Raw genomic sequence first — 18,688 nt, 5'->3', positions numbered from 1 at the left:
TCTGTTAGAAAAAATGACTAATCAATGAATATGAGTCCAGCCAGGATTTCAGTTGTTCTCAACAACTAAATAAAAAAGTGAAATTATAGTAGCAAAAAGTAACTTTCATATTATAAAATGACATGACTTAACTGAAAAATGTAAATGGCACATTCAAATTTTGTGTTGCTGTGAGCATTTAATAAGATGGTGTACATAGAGTACCTAATATGGTGCTTGGCACTTAGGAAGGATCAACAAACAGCAGTGATGTTTGTGATGATTTCTTGAATTAAATTTTCTACAGTAAACAATCTTCATTTAAAACATGTTATTTCAACAGCAGCCACAAGATGGGAGTATTTGCCTTTATAGTTAAGTTTTTTCTTTTCTAATTACACTGCTGAAGGAATTGGGTATTTTGCCTTAGCTACTTCCTTGTAGAACATATAAGAAGTGTTCACCTGTAACCAGAGTGGTTTTCCCACATATTGGTTTAATACACATCAGTTGTAATGATGCTAAATGTTACATGTCTTGGGGAATTTGTAATCTAACTAGGTTTTCTTCTGAAAAATTCAGAATCAGTTTTGATCCTCTTCTGTGTGGTCATGATGCTTCTCTAGGTGATGGATTTCCTCTTCAGTCTCCATATTTATCTATGAGGATAGAAGCAAGAAAGAAATTATAGTTTAAAATTTGCACTTTGGCTGGTGAAATACTGGGCATGATTTGAATTGTATATGATCAAATCTAAGACTTTAGGTTGACTTTTTAAATAATTATCTTTTTTTTATGAATTGAAGGCTAACTAGCTGGAAAATATACTCAAAGAGTTGTGAAAGAGGAACTCTACTTAAAAGATTAAAGTTATTTAATATCTATAAATGATCATCATCATTGTGTTTTTCCTGTCATTGTGCATATTGGAATATTGGACGTACTTTGTTCAAGAATGTTAACATGGGAGTGTCCGGTCTTCCTAAGAAGAATTGGAACTCACACATTCATTCCTGCATTATTTAAAAATAGACTCCTTATCTATGGCGGATTCCTTTGCATTTGAAGGATCCAGTTTCGTTCAGAGGGAAACATTTGCCAGTGAAATATGTGGAAGCCACATGCATATATAGCCTTATTTTTATTTTTATTTTTTTGCGGTAGGCGGGCCTCTCACTGTTGTGGCCTCTCCCGTTGCGGAGCACAGGTTCCGGACGCGCAGGCTCAGCGGCCATGGCTCACGGGCCCAGCCACTCCGTGGCGTGTGGGATCTTCCCGGACCGGGGCACGAACCCGTGTCCCTTGCATCGGCAGGTGGACTCTCAACCACTGCACCACCAGTGAAGCCCTATAGCCTTATTGGTTAGCAGATGCTCACTTTGGTGAAAAAATGAGCTCAACTTTTGTTTCCTGTGAAGGCTATTTGTATAAATTGATCTGTGTGGAACTAAAACAATGCAGATGTTTTACAATTAAGTTTATTCATAGATAACATTAAAGAAAATGCTTTTCATTAAAATAGGAATATATAAATGAAGAAACTCTGGATTGACATTTTCCCCTATTGAGAACTTAGAAACTCCATTTTGGTAGTTTTCCTCGTATTTGTATTCCACAGAATCTATATACAAGAAAAGGAAAAACATATACCTTTGTTGGAGTATCATGTATAAAGGTAAGGATACTGTATATATTATCTATAGCTCCTCATTGCCCTCTTTTGATGAAGGTATATTATGCATATTATTCTAAATTGGAAGACATTAATTTTGGAGCAGAAAAATTGCTTTAACACTCTGATGAAGGCATATTGGTGCTGCAAAAACATTTGATAAACAGAAACCTCAGTTAAATAGAGTTGGAAAACCAGGAGGGGACACTTTCACACCCTTTGATGATAGTAGAGCCCAGCAGGAAGAAGAAAGATTCCTCTCCTTTCCTGGCAAGGACTCAGCCAATGAAGAGCCATGAACTCTTTGTTTACTCCAGCCCTCTCAATTTCCTTTTCTCCTCTATAAAAGCATTCTCCTTCCCTTGCCGTGCAGGGACTTGCATGTGGCTTGCCATGGTTGTAGACCTCAAATTGCAATTCTCTGCTGATCCTGAATAAACTCGTCTTTGCTGGAGAAATATCTGGCAGTCTATTTGTTTCAGGCCAACAGTGCAATCACCTATACTACACAATGTAGAAACAAATTTTTTATTATTTGAAGAAATTCTATATCTTTAAATACTTAAGAACCATAATCTGTTCTGGGCCTTCCCTTTTCCTCTTTATAAAAGAAGGACAAAGGTCCACAGAGGTTAAGTGATGGACTCGGGTCACACCATGTAAATAGTAGAACTCCAACTAGAACCCCAGATCCCGGCCTCCAGGTTGTGGCTCTGTGCTTCCCCAACCAGGCCTTGCACTGTCTACAGTGGAATTAGGCCACTACCTCTCTGTGTTCCAAGCATGGCTCTCCCACTTCTTCTTCAGCCTATGGAAGAACATCTCGTTTTCTTTCATCTCATTATGAGAAAATAGGAACTTATTCTTCTGTCCTAAGCAGTGAATGGCTTAAAGCAAGTTCTGTCAGCTAATGATTATTATAAAGAATGGTTCAAGATAATCTGATTCAAAACCTAAATTGCTATTTTCAGGAAATGTCACCCAATATTTAATAGCTTGAGACCACCAAATTCTATTTAGCAGATCAAATATCACATACTGCATTCTGCAAACTAGAACTGGATTGCATTGCGAAGTTATACTGCTCAACGTAAGACTTCTCCTGGTGCTGTATTATGCCCATGCTCTATGGTAAAGACTTCTTGGGTGTTGATTGCTTATTTGTCCAAGTGTTGGAGCAGACCCAGAGCTATGTTCTGAGGAATCCTTCGCTCTGCCAATAGGAGTTTCTTGACCCACCTCATGTGTAGATGGGGTAGCCATCTATTCAGCAGCAAGTCTCGATTAGGCTGTTTAATTGCTATAGGAAACCTGCTCAGCTGATTGCCAAGGAATATGGATTTGCCCTTAATCAGCAGCACACAGTATCAACACTATAAGTTCTTGACAAAGAATACAATTTTGAACTCTTTGCTTTTCAATTCCTATCAAAATCTTGGTTTTGAGAAATTATAATCAAGGAGGATTGACCGAAAGCTAGGCAAACTCTCAAATGCTGTAGATGGCTTAAAAAAATGTATATCAAGCCATCAAAATGTTACAAATCTTTACCATGTTACAAATTTTACCATGTAGTTTTAGCCTCTTCTAAAAATGTTTTTAATCAATTACATTGGGCATATGCCATTAACTTGCATGGAAGAAGAAGCAGCCATGTGAAGGAAACTTGAAGTTCTTAAGGGAACATGGCTGAGGAAGAGGTTCATTACATCTCAGAGTACACTTATAAAGAAAACTCATGGGAGAAGTTCTTCTCAGGTCTTAGTAATAAGAAAGTCATCTCTTTCTGAGGTTTTTTTTTTTTTTTGAATTCTCATAGCTATCAAGAATCTTTTTACTGGTTTTCTCTCTGTCTTTGCTTTCATTTCTAGGAAGCACTGAGTCAAATTTGCAGCCTGTTCCTAGCACACGTGAAATGCGTTTTTTAAAAATGTACTAACCAAATTTTCCTCCTTCCTCTATATTTCCCTTTTATATACTTTATCTTACTGTTTGTATTTTGAGAAGAAGTCATGGATTTTTTTCCCCAGAATAATATAATTTGCATAAAAGGAAAATCAAGCGCAGGAGACTTTTAGGTGTATTTAGGATAATTATTTTTTTAAGTACCTATAAGAATAGTCACCTGCATATTTGTCTGGATCCCTGTGATCTTTCTTGTCCCACTCTTCCCCAAGACATACTACTTCTAATTCTCCATTCCTTTTCCCGCATACTCCCAGCTCTGCTTCCACTGGCACTAGAACTATAACTAGAGAGAGAACTTGCCTCTCTCCCCTCACAGGGGGTTAGAACAGATGTTAGTAGATCCCAAGATCTCATGTTGAACGTATATCAGATAAAGGGAGAAATGGTTAAATTGACTCCTTGAGATAAGGGGAAAAGATAAAGAAGGGGGGAGAAAAGAAAACGCGGAGAGAGAGGATTTGGAAAAATGTGAGACTGGGGGCTACCCTGGTGGCGCAGTGGTTAAGAGTCTGCCTGCCGAGATGAGAAAAGAGAAGAAGAGAAAAGAAAAGAAAAGAATCTGCCTGCCAATGTAGGGGACATGGGTTCGAGCCCTGGTCTGGGAAGGTCCCACATGCTGTGGAGCAACTAAGCCCGTGCACCACAACTACAGAGCCTGTGCTCTAGAGCCCGCGAGCCACAACTACTGAAGCCCACGTGCCTAGAGCCCGTGCTCTGCAACAAGAGAAGCCACCGCAATGAGAAGCCCACACACCGCCAGAAGAGTAGCTCCTGCTCTCCGCAACTAGAGGAAGCCCATCGGCAGCAACGAAGACCCAAGGCAGCCAAAAATAAAATAAATAAATAAATTTATTTAAAAAAAAAACAAACGTGAGACTGGACATGACCTGGGAGAAGAGGTAAGATGGAAACTGCTGAACCACTGCCATTAGAAGACAGCTACATACTTTACAGATGAAATTAGTTTCCTGGGTGATGAGTGTTGCACACCTCTGCTCTGTTTTCCACTTGTCATCACTAAAAAAGAATTTCGATGCTAATTGCGGGAGTGTATTTTTTTGTGGAATGTATAGGGATGCGTTTTCTGCCTGGGGCCATGAGGGCAGCCCACAGGGAGAATGCAGGGTCATGGGAGCCCAGAAGTCTGGGTTAATGTAAGACCCGGGGAATTTGTCAAAATCTCAGGGAGAGATTTGGGCTTCCAAAGGCCAAGACAGTGTGAGGGAAGGGAGAGGCTTCTAGGCAAATTTACTTAAATCATGGAGTGACAAAAGGTCCCACTGATATTTTGTTAAAGTAAGGTAACTATACAAGTTATCGTCTAAACCAGGATGCTTCTGAGGATGAAAGGGGGTACCATTAATAAATATTGTTGTAACAGCAGGTATATATCGTGCTGACAAATGATTGCCCTAGGTATAGTACTTAATAGTTTCCGATTATTGGCATAAAGGTTTGTAAGTGCACTTTTAGGAAATACCTATTTACATTAGCTAGTTACAAAGACTCTTTTGGTAAAAAATTTATTATAATTTTTATTCTATATTGGAGTATAGTTGATTTACAATGTTGTGTTAGTTTCAGGTGTACAGCAAAGTGATTCAGTTCTACATATACATATATCCATTCTTTTTTCAGATTCTTTTCCCATATAGGTCATTACAGAGTACTGAGTGGAGTTCCCTGTGCTATACAGTAGGTCCTTGTTGGTTATCCATTTTTTTATCTAGTAGTGTGGATGTGTCAATCCCAAACTCCTAACTTATCCCTCACCCCCACCCACACTGCAAAGACCCTTGAATACACTTGCTTGAAGTACTCATCTTAAGTTCATGCTCATCAAAATGTATTTTTTCCAGCCTCCCCCATTCTTTGCATTCCTTCCTTCCTTTGACCCTAGACCTGGCCATTCTAGATTGGCTTCTTTTTCTCTCTGATCCCATAAACCTAGCTCCTGTCTCAATTCTCAATCACAAATCTAGACTGTATCACACAGTAGTTTTGTCACTATCCTTCACTAAATTTTATTACTCATGGTTTATATTTCTATTGCATATCATAATACCTGGCACAAATATATACTCAGTAATTGTCTATTATATAAATAAGTGTGTTGAAATATCTTTTGCAGTCAATGTCACATATTTTTTAGTCCATAATTTCTTGTGTCAATGTGCCCTGAGGCAGCAGGCTCAGTCCTATGCACTTGTATCATGAACCCTTCAGGCCCTTGGGTTAGATGGCAGATTTCTAAGGTATGATAGAAGCTGAAAAGTGTAATAGATTGGAATTGTTGAAAGTCAATTCTTGGGGGAACCTGAGCCTAAGGGTTGATTGGTGTGATGCCAACCTCTCTCTCAGTACCTGCAGAGAAAACCTTGCTGCTTTCTGATTCGGAGGAGTACTGACTTTTGTTGAATTTTCTGATCTTATTAAATATGTTGTCTTCTAATGCACTGCCAAAAAACTACAGATTTCTAATTATTTTGAGGTCTATGATTTTTCATATTTTGAGTGACAGTGCAGTGACAAAGATGTGTTGTGGTAGATGGGAGAGCTGACATGATAGACAATAACAGCTCTCTCAAAGTAGTAGTAAAATCTGCCTCCTACAATAAATTTGTATTCCATTTAGTGTGGGCCTGAATTTTTTTCCTCTCATGTTTCATAGGACTAAGAATGTCTGCATTATGTATCACTATCTGCTTTTTAGGAGGTTTGTTGCTATATTAATATATGTTTGAAATGTTTTCTGAAGATCATATCTTTCTTCCAATTTTTGTAACTTTTACTCAGTGCTCTTTCAAAATTGATTAACTTCAGTAAGGATGATGAAAATGGCATTACTCATTTTTCATGGGTATATGCAACCCAGGTAAGTGAAAGTTAGGGTGCTTTTTCTAAGATTGTATTTGTTGATGTGTGAGGTTTTATGATTTAACTCTTTCTCGGTCTGTTCCGTTGTACAGACCTTAGAACAACTCCTGGATCTTATGTGCTATCATGATATCATTACCCTTTTTCCCTTTACTGTCTTCCCTCTTCTAAACCATTATGTACAGCAGCTATTGTGGGAGTGTTGTTGCTATTATTGCCTAGTATCCAATCCCCCTTTTATATAAGAGAAGCTCAACTTTGGTTTGGGATACCGAATACGTCCCAGTAGCAGTCACGTGTTTGACTAGTGTCCACTCCACTCCAAATTATGGCTTTGAGTCCTAAGTAACTAAATGCAATCAACAAATCTCATTCTTCTGGCCAGTTCTGAAGTTGGCAACAACCCAGTCAGAGTTCATGAGACACAAGGAGATGTTTACTGATATTTCTGGAACATAGATGTTTTCTCTCTCCCCATGGTTGGTATAATGTGAGGACACATGGTTTGGAACTCTGGAAACTTGCTATCACCAGAGCAGAGCCCAGAGAAACTGCTAGGCCTCTTTGGAGAGTTCAGGGATGAAGTGGGTACCATTGATAGTAGAACAAAGGTGCAGAGAACTGAGTTTTTGTGGCCTCCTTGGAACTCCTGGATCAAGCCTCTCCTGGATTCAGAACTTCCTTTGGATCTTCAGTAATATGGGACAATGATTTCTTTTACAGTTTTAAGCTAGTTTGAGCAGGGATTTCTATACCTTGGAACTGAAGGAAATCCACTTGATATGTCAGGATTTCTGAAGGCATCAGCAATGCTTTGATTTCTTACGATATTTCTGATTAGGAGAATGATGGTTGGAAGGGGGTGGAAACTGGAATAAGGAGTTAGAATCAAATTATGGTAGGTGGAATATTCAGCCTCAGAAGTACTGACTCTAGCACCATTTGGGGGAATGGGTGGAGTTACCACTTCTAAACAGAATCACTTTTCTGCTAAAGTTCCTCTCCTTAGAATGGAGAAAAGATAGCTTTCATGGCTATGGTAGGTGGGGCTGACATATTGATTATAAAACATGTGTAAGATCTTCTATTGATCATGATTTACTTGTTGAAGAGATATAATATACAGCTTGTATTGAGTGTACTGCTTTATAATATCCAACCCCAAATTTAAATTTTTCTTGAAATCTTTACTGAAAAACATAGGTAACATATAAACCTTGCCACTACCAAACGTAAGGTAGATAGCTAGTGGGAAGCAGCCGCATAGCACAGGGAGATCAGCTCGGTGCTTTGTGACCGCCTGGAGGGGTGGGATAGGGAGGGTGGGAGGGAGGGAGACGCAAGCGGGGAGAGATATGGGAACATATGTATATATATAGCTGATTCATTTTGTTGTGAAGCTGAAACTAGCATACCATTGTAAAGCAATTATACCCCAATAAAGATGTTTAAAAAAAAAAATAAAATAAAATAAATAAACCTTGCTACATTAAGTGTAAGTTGCTGCAAATTTTTGGCAATGTCTCATTCATGTCTACCTCTTTAATCCTCCTTACTGTTCATTCTGTTTTGGTTTTTTTTCTATTCAACTTATATTTTTCTCCTTCCCTTTCCCTTTTGTTCTGTTTCTTTGAATTTATGAGACAATAGTGCCCCTAGGTAGCAGTCCAAAGGTATTACCCGGTATTACCCCTAGTATTAATAGTTAATAAATTGAACTCTATATTAATTCCATGATATATTTTTTTTATTTACAAGAAACACTTTCATGAGGTTCAACAGCTTATTGAATCTAAGCCACCAAAACCATGTGCAGCCTAAGACTTATCTTTCATGAATGATGCAAAAAGATTTAAAAATCATAAAGGTCATTCACAATTATACAAATATGAATTCCACTTTAAAAAGTAAACTGTTAATAAATCAGATAAGAGCTCTAGCACACATTTTTCCCCCCTAGGGAATCAACTCACATATAAAAAGGAATTGCCAAGGAAGTATAAAATAAGAGTAAGAACAGGCAATTTTCTAACTATCCAATGCAAATTTGTTTATTTTCACACAATTTTCTAACTATCCAATGCAAATTTGTTTATGTAGCTATTAAGTAATATTTACATTATATTTGACTCTTTTCTCCGAGTAGAGCTTCACCTTCATTTTTAACTTAATATCTGTGTTACTGAGTCCAAGCTCATCCTGCTTGCCACATGACAGGCCAATAAATCAGGAGATGAGGTGTTGGAGCAAAGAATAACGACTTTATTTGAAAAGCTGGGAGTCCAAGAAGATGGTGGACTAATGTCCTAGAGAACCATCTTCCTGAGGTCTGAATACTAGTTTCTTTTATAGAACAAAGAAAGGGGAAGGTGAGGAAGTAAAGTAAAAAGGCCATAAGTTGTTGCAAATATCTCCTGGTTTTGGCCTGCCTCCAGGAGGGGATATGTTAATTTCTCCTTTCCTGCAGCCCTTCACAGGTGGGCTGGGTCAGGATGCTTCCTGTGAGCTGAACAAAGGTATATTAGTTTTACGTTCAGGCATGGGGGTTGGAGACAGGCTTATGTGTACTTTAAGCTATAGACAACATCCCTTTAGTGATTAACTTGTAACGAAAGCAATAGAAAACAAAGGTTAAGGTAAAAGAAGCAGATTTAATATGGAGTCAGATTTGTTATTCCCTATTACATCTGGACATCATAAGTGCTCCATGATAATATTCTCTTTCAAAGTAATTTCAGCATTTTTTCATTTGATCCTAATAATCCTGTTGTGAGATAGTAAAATAATTGAGGCAGAGAGGGTAAATAGTGTGAAATAACAGTTATCATTCTTTCCTCTTTTTCTCTATTCCATATACTTGTTCTATTTAGCAAGCTTCTTAGCCTTCCTGTGGCTCATGGTCTCTATCTATAAAATGTTCATTAAAACATTACCTACCTTACAGGTTGACTTACTACAATATTCATTTGACCGTTGTTTATAACTGAAAATTGGAAACAGTGTAAATGACCAAAATAGAAGAAAGGGTAAATAAATTTTGTTACATACATGTGATGCAGTGGGCAACCTTTAAAAATCATGTCTTAAAATCAGCCTTTAAAAATCAAATCTAACAATAAATAATGTTATGAGATAATGTTATGATAGAATGTTAAGTGTAATACAAAGCACAATACACAATCAAATATACAGCATTAGCCAAACATATAAACTAATATTTTATATACTTGGGAAAATGATTCAAAATAAGTAAATATTTTAAGATAGTTTCAGCAATTATATTTTTCAGATGGGATTTCTGTCTTATTTCAGGTTGCTAAAACAAAAATACCATTGACTAGCTGACTTAAACAACAGAAATTTATTTCTCACAGTTCTAGAGACTGGGAAGGCAAAGATCCAGGTGCCAGTCCATTCTGTTCCCGGTAAAATCACTCTTCCTGGTTTGCAGACAATGCCTTCTTGCTGTATTCTCACATGGCAGAGAAAGTGTGAGAGCTCTAATCTTTCTCTTCTAATAAGGACACTAATTCCTTGTGGGGGCTTCACCCTTCCAACCTCATCTAAATCTAATTATCTCCAAAGGCTCCATCTACTAACACACCATCTCATTTGAGGTGTTTCAACATACGAATTTGGGGGAGATGCAACCACGCCGTCCATACATAACAGTTACCCTTTTAAGGTATTTTAATACACATTTTGAACGTTTTTTCTACAGTAAGTCCTACTACTTTTATAGGAAATGTATCACAGTACTGTTTCTAATAGCAAAAATCTTGGAAAAGCCTAAATCTCCTTCATCAAAAGGGAAATACTAATTATAGTATGGAACAGTCATACTTGAGAATATTACTCAATTTTTAAGAAGAATAGAAAGAGATGTCCAAGATTTATTTTGAATAAAAATCAACAAGCAATCCCAAGCAACACCCGTCTTTAAGGCTTGGTCTGAAAATGGAAAGTGTGGACTCACTCAATTAAAATTACTGTCACTTTCACTACTTAAGCAATAACTGGTCAGTATGAAGGATGCACCAGATTTTGAGCTTATTAGCAAACGAATCTGCTCCTAATAGAGACTTACAAAGACTCACAAAGCTTGGAGGTCCCCCAAGTCTATGAGAAGTGGGGAATCCCTCAGAACAGGTGGGAGTGGAGGGTGGGAGTGTGAGCTCCACCTACTCTATAAGCAGTCTTTGCTGAGACACAGGGTTATACTTCCATCCTCTTTCTTACTTTGTTACAGAACTTAATCTAGTTTCAGTGCAACAGTTTATGTAATCTCATTTATTTGGGAGAAAATTGTATACAAATGCAAAGCAAGATACATAGTCAGTTGTTTATAGTCATTACCTCTGGGAGGAAAACATAGAGAATGTAGAGGATTTGATCTTTTCCTGTGTGTACTTCTATATTTGAATTTTTTTCCCCCCAACTTCATCTCCCAATTGAGTAATGAAGAAAACAGTAATACTTGTTAGACAATGATTATGTAGGTCTTACCTGATTCAGTATAAATGTAAGTAAATTATAGATTGATTAATAACTCGTATGTTATATATAATAAAATAATACTGAGTCAAGGAAACTTTGCCAAATGAGTTTGTCACCCTGACCTCCAATAGCTTATAAGGGCAAGTAGCCAGTAATATAGCCAATTCAAGGAATGTTATTGGCCACTTGACCAGACTCCGCTTACCATCTCCTCAGTCTGTTCTTCCTATGAATGAGCCTTTGTTCATGACCTTAAAGAAAGTATGTTTTAGCCAGAAGGATCAGTGAACTGTGTTGGACAAGACGTGGGACTATTCATGTGACATTTATTTATCATTTTCTAAGCAGCTATTATATGTCAGTCACGGGGGATGCAGAGATGTGTAGTAAGCAGCCTACGCCCTCAGTGAGCTTGCTGCCTGGCAGGAAAAGCAGGCCACTGCAGGTATTATTAGCACAGAATTCAAGGGCTGGATCCGGAGGCGGATCCGGATTAGCAGATGCTGTGTGATCTGAGGCGAATGACTTAACCTCACCACTGCTCAGTTTCCTCACCTATCACATAGGACAATCATGGTGTCTACTTCTTCAGGTTACTGTGTGGATCAACTGAGATAGCATATATAAAGTTTAACTTATTATAATTATTATTTAAATGAATAATTTTGATGTATTGTGACAAGAGCTGTATCAGTGGTCAGCAAAAATGATGTTATGGTAGCCGTGATGATGTGGTGCAGTGGAAATCACATGTACCACTGATACCTTCTGTACCCTTGGTTCATAATGTGAGCACAGGGATCCTGAAGTAGGCTGCTGGCAGTGTCTTTAGTGGTTTTGAGAGATTCCATTAGTAGAGTCTCTGTTTCTTAGGAGAGGTTCTGCTGGCTGCCTTTGGTGTTCAAAACAGTCTCTTCACTATAGGTCTCAGTCTCCTTTGTTCACAGAAGAACAATGATTCATAAACCATTAAGAGATCCCAGTCTGTAGTTCCATTGTCTACTGTGAGGGGCGTGTTGGGGGATGTGACTCCCTTTCCACTGTATTCTTCCATGAAAGGGGCTTGAAGCCCGTGGGCAGAAGGCTAGATCCGGCTTGAACGCGTCCGAATGTGCAGACCCGCCCACTGCACAAACCTGACCCTCTCCTTTTGCTCTTGCTCTGTGTTCAGTGTTCTTGCCTCAAAATTGACTGTGGACATCTTCTTTCTTCTGCTGGACAGAGTGCCCAGAGTTAGTTAACACACTAGCTGGAGACTGTTACACGGGAGGATGAAGGTGGCCAAGCAGGTTCCATTCCCCTGTCATAGAGCCAGGGGAGAAATGCACCTTCTATCGCAGAGGGATTGGAGCTTAGAATAAAGGTGGTCCTCTTGGCATTGCAAGCCCTTTAAGCAGGGGTGAAATTGTTTTTCTGAGAAGTTGATTGTTATGATTCTCAGAGGTTTTTCTTTTTTTCAGTATTTGCTTTTCATGATGCAGCAAGGCACTAAATGATTTAAGGGTAGGTCTTATTCAAAGCCACTTGTTCTGCTTAGCTAACTCATGGGTTCTAAGTGGCTCGTGAGTATCCTTTTAAATTCCTATTATGATAAATGAGACCAAATGGCATGTTTTGCCATATTGTCTAAATTGGTCACATTTTTCTGTATATTGCCTGACTCCTCTAAAATTATAAAATAGGTTAGGCGATAAATTATGTAAACCAGGACTCACACTCTAGAATTCAGCCTCTTGTGGATAGCATTAAAATAAGAGGAAGCTCAGGAAGAAAACAGTTGGATTTGTGACAAACTTTCCTGCCTTGGCTAAAACGACTTCTTTTTCTTCTCTTTACTTTTTGATGTTTATGTTCATCATAGATAGAGATCTTCCAGGTCCCCAAGTACTTCAGCACCATAGGTAAAGTGGGAACCTAAGAAGCCAGTGCCTGCCAGAGGCCCATATTGCTTAACTGGATTGATCTTGTACCATGGTGTTAAAAATAGACATCATTAGTTCCTAGGGGCTGTCTTCAGGATGTCATCAGAACTGAAAAAATGACTCCACATACCAAAAGAGGGAGAATGTGGAAAAACAATGGTCTGAATATTGTTTATGTGACTCATCACAGGCAGACACTGAATATTCAGATTGTGAGAGCAAGACAATTAAATTCTGTGAGCCTCATTTTTCTTATATGTGCAATAGGTCAAAACTGTTGTACCAATATCTTTTTTTGGCTTTCATGTAATATATCAATAATAGGCTAGGTAATTAGATCAAAGTGTTTTACCTAACAGAGTTTCATCCAGGAAGAGGAAATCATTAATAACCCCTCACCATAGTAGGCAGAATACCCTCTCCCTGCCAAAGATGTCCAACCACTAATCCCTGGAAATGTGAATATGTTATAGATCTTAAATCGGGAGATTATCCAGGATTATCCAGGTGGTTCAGTTCCATCACACGAGCCTGTAAAAGCAGAGAACTTTTCCCTGGCTAGAAGCAGAAGAGGAAGGCAGAGAGATGCAGCAGAAGGGGAGAGATCTGAAGTGTGAGAGCAACTCTCCCTCTGCTGTTGCTGGAGGGAAGTCACGTGTAACCTGTGAGAAGGAATGCAGGCAGCCTGTGGAAGCAAAGGACCATCCCTGCTGACAGCCAGCCAGGACCTCAGTCCTACAACAGCAGGAACTGCATTTAACCGATGACCTGAAAGAGCTTGGAAGGTGGTTTTTCCCTAGAGCCTCCAGAACAGAACACAGTATGATGATGCCTGTATTTAGTCCACTCTAAGTGGAAGTCTTCACTAAGCCACACTGTGCCCAGACTTCTGATCTATAGAACTATGAAATGATTAATGGATGTTGTTTAAAACCACTATGTTTGTGGTAATTTGTTACAGCAGTGATAGGAAACTAATACACCCTCATTGCCAGGAGAAAAAAAAAGCTTGAGGGAGGTAATAAAGCATGTGGCTCCAATACCTGGTCTCCTCACTCTTTCAGATCCTCAGAGGCTGCAGATGGCAGAAGGGGACACGTGCTGGAAAAGGGTGGGCCTCCCGAAGGAGGTCTCTGCACAGGATGTTCTACCTACCTGGGTGCCAGTGCATCATCTCTTGGTAAAGGCAACTTGGCAGTGTCACTTGCTTAGGCGACAGGAGGCCTTGAAGTTGAACTTTCCTGGGCAGCAGTTGGTTCCACTGTGCATAGGTGAATCCACGTAGTCACTGCAGGCTCCACCGCAGGGTTTGAGGGGAAGCTGAAAGCCAGTGTGGGGTCCACTGGCACAGGGAACTCTTTGGAGCCCTAAGCAGAGCAGATTTTCTAAGCTGTCATAGATGTTGGATTCAGTTGTAAATGCAAATAAAGCAGGCAGCACTAAAATAACAGCATTGCCTTGGAGACCAGAGGGCCAGAGATGCAGTGCCCGGAGAGAGACTGGCTCATTCTCTCCACCGTGAGGTGGTGGGAGACACACACCTCCCTTCCACTGGCACATACATTCAAACATAATTTTGTAGAGGAGCCAGAGATATGGACAGAAGACCAAGAAGTCTAGGACAAAAATTATTTTTCTAAGAAAGAGCTTTACCATCATAAAGGAAGCATTAAGATAATCAGATGACAATAAAGTTAAAAACCTGATGAAATTTGTTTCTATCCTGCTACCGATTTTAGGGGCTCAGGAGGAAAGACAAATTAATTAAAAACAAAAGAATTTCGTTTTCTCATGATGATGGATGTGTCAACCGGACTGGTTTACGAGATGCCCAGATAGTGGATAAAATATTTCTGGGTGAGTCTGTGAGGATGTCTCAGGAAGAGATTAGCAATGGAATCCATAGACTGAGTAAGGAAGATCCACCCTCACCAGTGCAGGTGGGCATCATCCAATTGGCTGAGGACCTGATTAGAGCAAACGTGTGGAGGAAGGGTGAATTTGCTCTCTTTGCTTGAACTGGGGCATCCATCTTTCCCTGTTCTTGGACATCAGTGCTCCTGATTCTTGGCTTTTGGACTCATACCAGACTTAACACCATCAGCTTCTCAACTCTCAGGCCTTTGAACTCGGACTGAATTACACCACTAGCTTTCCTGGCTCTCCAGCTTGCAGACAACAGATTGTGGGACTTCCTGGCCTCCATAACCACGTGAGCCAATTCCTGTAAAAAAAATCTCCTGTCATAAATATATCTGTATATATCCTATTGGTTCTGTTTCTCTGGAGAACCCTGACTAATGCACTCATGTTGTGTGAATTTTATTTGTGACTGTGCTACTGTCTACACCTTTATCCCCCATAAAAGTGTCAGTTCTCAGAGACCAGGGCCTAGTATCTTAAAATTATATCTCTTGTATTCCCCAGAATTCCTAGATTTCAGCACAAATAATAGGGGTGATTCAATGCAGATAACTGGCCTGTTCCTGCCAACATTTGTTCTGGTTGGTCAGTGCCCATATTATCCAATTATTCAGTATTCTAATATCATACCTCAAGTGAATTTTTCCTTTCACATTTTATTATGATAATTTTTTAACATACAGAAGAGTTGAAAGAATTGTGCATTGCATATCCTCACTACCTAGATTCTGCAGTTCATCTTTTGCTATATTTGCTTTATCACACATATGTCCATCATTCCTCTAGCCATCCATCAGGCCATCTTATTATCTTTTTTGATGTTCTTAAAAGTAGGTTTCAGACTTCATCCGTAAGCACCTCTGCACATGCACCATTGATTTAGAGTTTGATATTTGTTTACTGCTTGTTTTTTATTTTTTTTTAAATAAGACCCAGGCTGAATATATATTTTGCATTTGGAGTTTGACACATGGGGTAATTAAGATTAACACAATGATAGCTTGACCAATAGAAGGCTACTGTGAACAATTGATAGCTGAGTTAGGAATTTGTAGACCAAGATGAAATTTTGATTACAATAGCAAATAGAGGTCCTCTTAATCATCTCTCTCATCAGCAAAGTTTATTTAGAATAAATAGGAGAGAAAGTCAGATACATTCCAGGAGTCTGAGGTCTCAAGGCAAAGGCTGATTCTAATGGAAACTCTCTAGATTGTGATGAATCATATAGCTTTCCCAGCAAAGGTTAAAGGAATATTGATGAAGCCAGAGATCATTTCAGCTGTTTTAAAACTCTCAGTTTTTTGACCTATGCTTCTATCAGGTTATGAAGCTAATATTCTCTCCATCAGTTGAACAAGCTATACAAATCATTAAAATGGTACATTTAGACAACTGTCTTACTTCATCATATAATTTGTCTGTGCAAACAAGGTCTTGTGGTTCTAACTATCGCTCCCACCTCAAAAACTTCATAACTTATACAATATGTACACCATTTTAAGTGTCTACTAATGGTAGACACACAAAGGAAGGGAAACATCCCACAAGGGAAGGGGAATGTTCACACAAGGGAAGGGGAACATCATTCCTTGGATAATAACTTGGTAAATTCTTAAAAAACTGATTATATTGTATCCAGTTATCCCAACATGTTGCATCTTCATTGCCCCCTCCCTTCTTTCTCCCCTCATGTGGGGGCAGAACTGGGCTTCATTCTGAGTCATGATTTTGGAATTGTTTTTACTTCTCTCCTACCCTGGTATGGAAAAATCTCAAAAGCAACTGAGGGAGCTGAAAGAATATGAAAAGCCTGCTCTAAGCAAGATTTAGCTAAGGAACATCTAAAAATTGATTTGATATTTGTTTCATAGGTGAAACTTTATCCTTGGTCAGCTTGAGGTATTGCATTGCAAACCAATCAATCCTGCCTGATCTTTCAAAGTCTGCAAAAGCCTAAGTGACCTGTTACACAGTCTGCCCAAAGGACGTGGGCTTCGTCGTCTACAACACAGAAGAAGAGACCCAATCTTAAGTTGAGACAAAAGTAAGTATATGTAATAAAGTGTATTTCCAAAGTGCTCTAGAGGCCCTCTACTCTTGTGGCAGTCTTGAGCAAAAGATGGGGAGAGGCTCAGGTTGAAGAGGAAGCTGTATGAGGAAGGTAAGCCTAAATTCCTGTTGTTACCTAGCCCCATATTGTTGTTTCCAGAGCATTATCAAAGTCTTCATGGATGGAATTTTTTGACACAGAAATTCTGGATTCACACAGTTCCTGGCACCTAGGAAGTGCTCCATACATGGGCCAAGTGCTTGCTGAATGGAAGTCCACAATTCAGTATCTAGAGCTGTGGGCAGAGGCTTACAATCAAGGTCTATCCTCCCTCTAGAAGTGTAGGTTCTAAAGGATCCATCCTTCCACAGAAAATGCTTGACCACCAATACGGACATACCTTCATTTAGGGGAACTCTGGGGATGTTACACCACAGCTGCAAATTTCAAATTTGCAAATTTCTAGGGGCCAGGTTTGTATTGTAACTGCCTGAAACAGGCCTAGTGTGGGAAAAATAGCACAGGCATAGCAATTGATTTTCAGCTACAGCCTCAGGGAAACAAGAGGGAGTGGTGAGGACTGTGGCAAACTAGAAATCCTGTGCTCTGTCTAATGCGGGCAGCTGCATTCAGCTTCAGTGGTTTAATGCCTCATGAAACTGTAGGCTCAGTAATGGGGACTTACTAATTTTTCAAGAACAGCTGGAATTTGATGTGAAATTATTAATTTTTAAGATCTGACAGACTACCAGCATTTGAGATCTCAGCTCTCACTTTAATGAATACAAGGTTCTAGTTTCAATTTGGTGACAGAATGGCCATTCCAGCATCAAGTGTCAACATATAGGGAAGTGTAACTAACGACTGCTACTGTGTAGAGTCAGCAAATCTCTACTTCAATTCTCTTTTCTTTTTGTGATGAATCTTTCTGTTGTGTTGAATCCTGTCTAACAATTATAACTATACCTTTTAGAGTTCAGAGGAATCTAATCTCTCTGCTGGTTTATACTGATGGAGGAAGCTAAGTTTCCAATAGTCTGAACTCACAAAACTGTTTAGTGTCTTACTCGGAACAGAGTGACCAGTCTCCCCTGCCCAGGTCAGCGTGTTAACCAGAAGAACATGGTGCCTATCCACATCCAGCTGAATTTCACATCTGTTAGGCTCTTTTTCCACAAACCTCAAAGAACATGTGCTAGATCAATTTATCATCCTAAAATTTCTATAGGGCCTGCAATATTACACATGAATTAAAATAATACTAACTGAACTTTGGGGAAACTGCCATTCTTCCTCTTCCATGCTCACCATCACATTGAGATAACTGAGGGAAAAGGCATTAAAAATTACTAGTGATAATGGCTGGACTGAAGGCGGGTCAGGTGTAGGAAAACATTTGAGAAAGGCAGATCCTCCTCTAGAGCCCACTAGTTAGTTCCCAGGTTTGTGTTATCCCTGATTCCTCACGGCACTCTTCTCTCTCTTCCGGCAGACATATTCTCTAAGAACACATTTGAGGCTCAAACACTTTAATGTTGAATTTCAGGCAGCTTCTTAGCTCAATGAAGAAGAAACATCAGGGCAGTGTGTTGCTTTAAAGGCAGTTGAATATACAAGACATCATGGTTTTTCCTGACAACACAGGGCAGGTGGGGTTTGCATACCTCATAGGAAATGTGTCCTCTGTGTTAAACCACAGGCTGGGATGGTGAGCAGGGAAAAAATCTACAGGTGAGCAAAGCTCAGCGTACCTCTGTCATGATTTAGGCAGGATGCTAAAGGAAGTGTTATGGCACC

At 39.3% G+C, this 18,688-nt stretch overlaps 1 long non-coding RNA gene across 1 annotated transcript in view; it reads left to right on the top strand.

The window, feature by feature from the left end:
- LOC307183808 overlaps nt 1-17,140 on the top strand; it is a 145,297-nt gene extending 128,157 nt beyond the window's left edge. The window contains exon 3 of the long non-coding RNA XR_013827613.1: nt 16,713-17,140. This is a non-coding gene — a long non-coding RNA (uncharacterized lncRNA). The remainder of the gene's footprint in view (nt 1-16,712) is intronic.
- The last annotated feature ends 1,548 nt before the right edge of the window (nt 17,141-18,688 follow it).

Source organism: Stenella coeruleoalba, assembly GCF_951394435.1.
Source record: "Stenella coeruleoalba genome assembly, chromosome: 3".
In the NCBI taxonomy this organism is placed as follows: Eukaryota; Metazoa; Chordata; class Mammalia; order Artiodactyla; family Delphinidae; genus Stenella; species Stenella coeruleoalba.
The sequence above is the reverse complement of the archived record's forward strand: the minus strand, read 5'-3'. Positions and strand labels throughout refer to the sequence as shown.